The sequence below is a fragment of the Humulus lupulus genome, chromosome 9 (assembly GCF_963169125.1).
Source record: "Humulus lupulus chromosome 9, drHumLupu1.1, whole genome shotgun sequence".
In the NCBI taxonomy this organism is placed as follows: Eukaryota; Viridiplantae; Streptophyta; class Magnoliopsida; order Rosales; family Cannabaceae; genus Humulus; species Humulus lupulus.
The window spans coordinates 39,309,060-39,316,694 of record NC_084801.1 but is presented as its reverse complement, the minus strand read 5'-3'; positions in this window follow the sequence as shown (position 1 = coordinate 39,316,694).

Below are 7,635 nucleotides of genomic sequence, written 5' to 3'. Positions count from 1 at the left end.
GCACCATTCCTCTGCACCCGTTCTTCGTGGCGGTTCTCAACTATTTTGATTTGGCCCCTCTCCAACTGTCGCCCAACAGTTGGTTGACTTTAAGTTGCCTCTTCCTTTGGTTCAAGGATAAGGAGCAACGCGCCCCGACGGCACAAGAGGTGCATTCCTTGTACAACCTTATTGGGGTGTACAATTCCAAGGGCTTCTACTACTTGCAGAAGGCCAACAGTGAACTTCCCTTAATAGATGGCTCGGTGTCCAACCCAGGGCCCTGGAAACAAGAGTTTTTCTGGGTACAGGGGCCTCTTTCAGTTCATGAAGGCTTTCACGCTGAACCTAGTAAGTATCCGGGTCTTTTTCTTTTTCTTATTAAAACTCACCGTTTTGCACTCTTGCTTGTACTGATATTGGTGCAGTTCTTGCAGGGAAATTTGCTGATCCCTCGGTCATCGGGTCGGAGGCGGAGGCCATAAACAGACTAATTGAAGCAGACCCCGCCCTGAAGAAGGCAGCAGTCCTATTTACCATGGCGAATCTTAACCGCCACCAATTGTCCCCGGTCTCTAACCCTAAGTTCCTGTGGTCAATTACTGGGGCTAAGAAGGCTATGGCTGTGTCGGCTGGGCCATCATTACACGATGGTGAGGCTGAGGTGGAGATGGAGGATGCCCCCTGTCCCCAGGGGGATGTCCTCCTAATGACACCCATGACCAGGACGCGGCCTTTCAGCCTCTGGACCCGCAGGCCGCGGCAAGAGGTTGCTCTCCCCCTGGCCTCGATGGCGGTGATGCCTTCCCTCCGATCCCTCATGATCTCCGCGTACCGGATGCTGATTACATCGGGCTTGCGGAGCTCCCTGCTGATGCACCAGAGTCTCAATTTTTCTCTTTTGCTGCGCCTCCTCCTGCCTCGGCGAGTGGGTCGTCTGTCCCTGTCCAACCAGATGTTCCTAGCGTGGAGGCAGAGCCTTGGGTGGCCAGGATGGCCTCAGTTTATGGGGAGCATTTCGTTCCAATAGCCGCGAGTCTCCCTATCTCCGACTGGAGGGGCCTGGGGAACGTGACTCAATCAGACCTCGGGGAGATGCTAAGGCGTGCCGCGGCCTGGGTGAGGCTTTTCCCCTTGCGTTGATTAGCATTATGCATAGATGCACATGTGTTTTTCTTTTTGTTACTTATTGCTGATGCCATTGATTTTCTTGTGCAGGTCTATATCGTGTCTCTTCGACATGCTGACTCGTCCGGCATCCTTTCCGCATCCACCACTGAGAGGGACGACCTCATAGTCCAGGTCCAGGAGCTCGAAAATGAGCTTAGCGCAATCAAGGTCCAATTGTCAAGGGCCCGGACTAAGTATACCAAGTCGGACTCGAGGAATGAGAAGTTGAAGGCTAAGATCAAGGAGCTGAAGGGCAAGGCTAAATGCTTGGAGCGCGAGCTCAAGGGGGCCAAGGCCGCTGCGTCCGGGTCGCATGAGATGGTTATTCGAATGGGGACTGAAGTTGAGGCCCTCAGGGCTGAACTACAGTCGTCTCAGGAGAAGGTCGCTTCCTTGGAGGCGGAGAAGGCTTCCTGGGAGGCGGCGAGAGCTTCCTTGGAAGCGGAGAGGGTCATAACCGAGCGCAAGTCTATAGACCGGGCTCTTTACAATGTGTGGAAGCAGGACCCCAACTTCGACTTCTCCTCTTTTGGCGAGCAAGCTGTTGCCCGAGCGGCCTGGTGGAGTGCCCACTACAGGAGGCCTTGAAATAGTCTCGCTCCTTTTTTGTTTTTTATTTTGTAACGTCATCACTAGTGCTACTTTTCTGTTAGTAACCCTTGTATTATCTTGAGAACTCTTTTTTTTCTAATGTATGAATACATGTGATGTTGCTGTTTATTTCTTGTTTTACTGCATTTGAGGCCCTTTTATGCCTGTATGACGGGGTTTGGTTGGTGCCCTTCTTTTATTTGTCAGGCTGGAGGTCCTTTGGATCCCATGTGAGAGGGTTCGTTGGGACCTCTTTTGGTGCCTCTTGGTGGTTTCTATAAGGATATTTTGACCCCTTGGGTCTTAGCTATCCTTTTATGTTTTTCTTGCGCGCGCTTATTATTTCTTTGCGAGAAGCGTCCCTCTCGTCATTTTGCATAGTACTATTTCGGCAAGGGTCTCTTTTGGGACCCTTTTTGGCTAGGCGACTTGGTGGCCGCTCTAGACTTATTAGTGTTGTCACTATATATATATTTTTCTTTCGTAAGGCCTTTTGGCCTCCTTGATGTTCACGAGGGTAGCTAATCCTCGTAAACTCAGGGGAGGCCTTGCAAGGTCTTTTTACTACTTTCTGTGTTTAGGGACTTCATCTAGGGCCCCGATATAAGGGGTCCTTCTAGGACCTCCCATTGAATGGTCCTTTTCAGGGCCATGGTCCCTCTCGGGTCCTCCTAATGCATAGGGGGTCATTTTTAGGCTACTCCTAATTGAGGGCCCTTTTCAAGATCCCTTATCAGAGGGTCTTTTTTAGGAGCCTCTTTTTTAGGAGGGCGAGGGGTCCTTTCCAAGATCCTCCGTTAGAGGGTCCTTTTTAGGTTTCCCTTGCTAGCTGTGTTACCGCCCCCTGTCCTGCCCCCCAAGTGTTTGGTGAAATTTATTTCGGCGGACACTTTGGCTGATGCCCGGGTATTGAAGAAAAAATAACACACGAAGAGGCTAACAGTTTTACTTATAATACGTGGTTTCATTCATCATATTCGTAACATAATGGTCTCATACACGTAGTTGCAACGGTACATAGGTGGTTTTCATATAAAACAAAATAAAAAGACTCACGCCTACTTAGGAGGTTATCTAGGTAACCTCTTTGATTTCTTCCTACCATATCAAGGCAGCGTGCTACACTTGTGCTTTTATCCGTGGGCATGGGCGCCTTACTGGTAGTACTTCCTCAGGTGTTCCGCGTTCCATGCCCGGGGTATGATGGTGTCGTCCATGCGAGCCAGCTTGTAAGTGTTTGGGGGGATGCACTGAGCAACCTGGTAGGGCCCCTCCCAATTTGCCCCTAGCACTCCTGCTCCTGGGTCCCGCGTGTTTGGGAGCACCTTCCTTAGCACCAGGTCGCCGACTCTGAAAGTTCTCTCTCGCACCCTCGAATTGTAGTACCTTGCGGCGCGTTGCTGGTATACCGCCACCTCATTTGGGCTTTTTCTCTCTTTTCCTCCAGCATGTCTAAGCTTTCAGTCAGGGCTACATGATTGGCTTCGTCTCCATACGCTTGTACCCTGTGGGACATGACTCGCATTTCAACTGGGAGCACAGCCTCGCACCCATAGGCCAAGGAGAATGGGGACTCCCCAGTTGTCGTGCGTGGGGTGGTTCTGTAAGCCCACAGCACATTTGGTAGCTCATCTGCCCAGGCTCCTTTAATTTTCTCCAGCTTTGTCTTTAGGTTCTTCTTTAGGACCCTGTTGATGGCCTCCACTTGCCCATTGGCCTGGGGGTGCACCACCGCGGAGAAGCTCCTCCTTATACCTCTTTCCTTACAGTATTCATCGAAGGCTCCTCCTTCGAATTGGGTACCATTGTCGGAAATAATCTTGTAGGGTACCCCATATCGGCACACAATGAATTTTTTGACAAAAGAGGTGATGTGCTTAGCGGTTATCTTCACAAGGGGTTCCGCTTTTACCCACTTAGTGAAATAATCCACTGCCACCACTGCGTACTTCACTCCACCCCTGCCTGTAGGAAGAGCGCTGATTAAGTCTATCCCCCAGATAGCGAAGGGCCAGGGGCTGGGCATGCTGGTCAGTTCGCTTGGGGGTCTTCGAGGGTAATTGGAGTGCCTCTGGCACTTGTCGCATTTCGTGGCAAAGTCTTGCGCGTCTTTCTCCATGGAAGGCCAGTAGTATCCTTGTCTTATGGCCTTCCTAGCCGTGGAGGGTCCACTTTCGTGGTTGCCGCACTCTCCCTCGTGGATCTCTTGTAACACCTTCAACGCCTCCTCTTCTTCTACACACCGCAGGAGAGGCATGGAGAATCCTCTTTTGTAAAGGACCCCATCTATCAAGGCGTACCTCGCGGCCTTGTACACCAACCTCCGAGATTCGTTTTTATCCGCAGGCAAGGCTCCTTCCTCCAGGTACCTCTTGATTGGCTCGGTCCATGATTTCTTTGGGACGCTGATCATGTGCACGTCTGCGCCTTCGATGCTGGGCTTCGGTAAGTACTCCACGGGTATTGATTCCAAGACATCACCATCCTTGGTAGATGTCAGCTTTGCGAGTGCATCGGCATGGGTGTTTTTTTCTCTGGGGATTTGCTCTATAGTATATGCCATCATTCGTCCCAGGTAGCCCTTCACCTTCTCTAGATATGCTGCCATCTTGGGCCCCCTTGCCTGGTACTCCCCCTTTAGTTGGCATACCACCAATTGCGAGTCACTGAAAATATGAAGACGCGTTACTTTCAATTCTTGGGCTAGACGCAGGCCAGCTAAGAGCGCCTCGTACTCCGCCTCATTATTGGAGGCCTCGAACCCAAATCGGATTGCGCAGTACATTCTGTGTCCCTCAGGCCCGGTCATCATGATGCCCGCTCCTGATCCTCCTTCATTCGACGCCCCATCAACATGCAAACTCCACTCCTCTACATCTCCTAGTTCATCCTCCATAACAGGCTGCGCCCCTCCTTCACTCTGTCCTTCATTCGGCTGATGGGTGAATTCTACTATAAAATCTGCCAGCACCTGACCATTGATGGAGGCCCTTGGGGTGTAGACAATATCAAACTGACTTAGCTCAATCGACCATTTCATTAGCCTCCCTGAGGTCTCTGGCTTATGTAAGACTTGTCTCAAAGGACTATCTGTTAAGACATCAATCGTATGCGCATGGAAGTAAGGCTTCAACTTCCTCGACGCCACTACTAGCGCATAGGCCAGTTTTTTGATCTCTGGATACCGGCTCTCCGCGTCCACCAGACGCTTGCTGATATAGTATACGGGCTGTTGTTGCTTCTTCTCTCCCTTAACCAGGGCTGCGCTGATGGCATGCTCCGACACCGCCAAGTATAGGTACAGCTTCTCGCCCTTCTCTGGCTTTGCTAACAGGGGTGGCTTCCCTAGGTGCTCTTTCAACCTGACGAAGGCTTCCTCACATCTTTCATCCCAAGCGAACTTTTTGCTCCCTTTGAGGATGTCAAAGAATGGGAGGCACTTGTCGGTGGACCTTGAGATGAACCTATTAAGGGCCGCCACCCTTCCTGTTAGGCATTGTACCTCCTTCTTATTCTTCGGCGGGCTCATTTCTATGAGTGCCTTTATCTTGTCGGGGTTGGCCTCGATTCCTCTGGAATTGACCATGAAGCCCAAGAATTTCCCTGAGGATACCCCGAAGGTGCATTTGGCTGGGTTCAGCTTCATCCAATATTTTCTGAGCATGTCAAACATCTCACCAAGGTCTTTGTTGAGCTCTGCTGCTACTTTGGTCTTCACTAGCATGTCATCCACATACACTTCCATATTCCTTCCTATCTGATTTGCGAACATTTTATTCACCAGCCTTTGATAGGTGGCTCCCGCGTTTTTGAGCCCGAAGGGCATCACCTTATAACAGTAGAGCCCTTTGTCTGTAATGAATGACGTGTGTTCTTCATCTGCAGGGTTCATTGGGATTTGGTTGTATCCTGAGTAGGCGTCCATAAAACTTAGTAACTCATATCCCGCTGTTGCATCTACTAACTGATCTATCCTGGGGAGTGGGAAGCTGTCCTTAGGACAAGCTTTATTCAAATTCGTGAAATCAACGCAAGTTCTCCACTTCCCGTTCGGCTTCGGCACGAGTACTGGGTTTGATACCCACACAGGATAGAAGGACTCACGGATGAACCCGTTGGCCTTCAACTTGTCAACCTCTTCCTTTAACGCTGCGTATCTTGTTGGATCGAGTGCCCGCCTCTTCTGCCTGACGGGCCTTGCTCCTGGGGAGATGTTCAGGTGGTGGCACATTACGCTGGGGTCTATGCCCACCATGTCCTCATGACTCCATGCAAATACGTCTAGATTATCCTTCAAAAATCTTATCAATTCTTCCTTCACGTCACCTTGAAGGCTTCTCCCTATCTTCAATTTCCTTAAGGGCTCTTCCGTCACCTTAGCCTCCTCTACTTCTTCTACCGGCTCTGCTCTTGCCTCATCCACGACCCGAGGGTCCAGCTCCTGCGGACCCCCTGTGGGCATGCTTATCGCCTCATGTACCACCATGGCCATTGGCTCACGTGGCTTTGCAGGCGTGCGGAGTGAGGTGTTGTAACACTCCCTTGCTTCCTTCTGTTCTCCTTTCATACTCGCGATCCCTCCTGGAGTCGGGAACTTGACAACTAAGTGATATATTGAAGTTATGGCTTTCAATTCTCTCAGGGAGGGCCTCCCTAATACCGCGTTGAAAGCTGATGCGCAATCTACTACAACAAAGTTAGACATGACTGTGGTTTGGCGGGGTTGCTCCCCCATGGTAAGTGTCAACTCAATCATCCCAAGGGGTTGCACTGAATCCCCTGTGAATCCGTATAGTGACGACTGGCAAGGCTTTAGGTGACGAATGCCCAGTCCCATTTTTTTCAAAGCCGGGCGATATAGGATGTCCACTGAGCTCCCGTTGTCCACCAGGACTCGATGCACACGCATATTTGCCAACTGGACTGTCAGCACCAGCGGATCATTTTGGGGGAAGTGTACCCCTCGTGCATCTTCCTCAGTGAACGTTATCGAGTCGTTTTCCCCCTTGAAACTCTTCGGGGGTCGTTGTTCTAAACTCATGACGCAGGGGGGCGGACTTCGTCGAGCCTCTCTTGCATATTTATCTCGTCCCTTCCTAGAATCTCCTCCAAATCCTGGGCCTCCAAAAATGGTGCGAACCTCCCCTTGTATCTCTGGGGCTCGCTCCTGTGCCTGGGGCGCTGTGGGCTCGTTTTCTGGCCTTTGCCTTTCTCTCTTGACATAGCGGCCTAAGTGCCCCCGGTGGATAAGCTCCTCAATTTCCTCCTTCAAGTGGATACACTCTGTCGTGGTGTGTCCAATGTCCTTGTGGTATTGGCAGTATTTACTGGGGTCCCTCTTGGACCGATCCTTTCTCATTGATGGGGGCTTTTTGAAGGGCACTCGATCTTCGTTGGTGACGTAAATATGCTCCCTGGTGTCAGTGAGGTTCGTATAGTAAGTATAGGCCGTTGGCCTATGATCACCCCCTCGTTTGGTCTTCCTCTGCTGGTCATCTCTCGACCCCTCATACGTCCTCTTCTTCTTAGCTATATTCGGCCCGTCGTTAATTGGGGGCTTTGCGTGGGGCTCCTCCTTTCCGGCCTTCAGGTTTGCGTGGCCATCCTCCACACGGATGTACTTCTGTGCTCTTTCATAGAAGTCATCCAAGTCGGTGACTTCCCTCTTTAGCATGTTGTCCCACAACTTGCTCCCTGGGAGCACCCCAGCAGTAATGGCCATTTTTAACTCCCGGCGCGTTAGGCTCCCCACTTTTGCGGCCTCCATATTGAACCGGTGAATGTAGCTTTTTAGGCTCTCCTTCTCCCCTTGCTTCACGTTGGCCAAGCTGGTACCCGGCATCATGTAGTCCCGCACGGCATGGTGCTGTTGGAGGAACTCGTCAGAGAACTGCT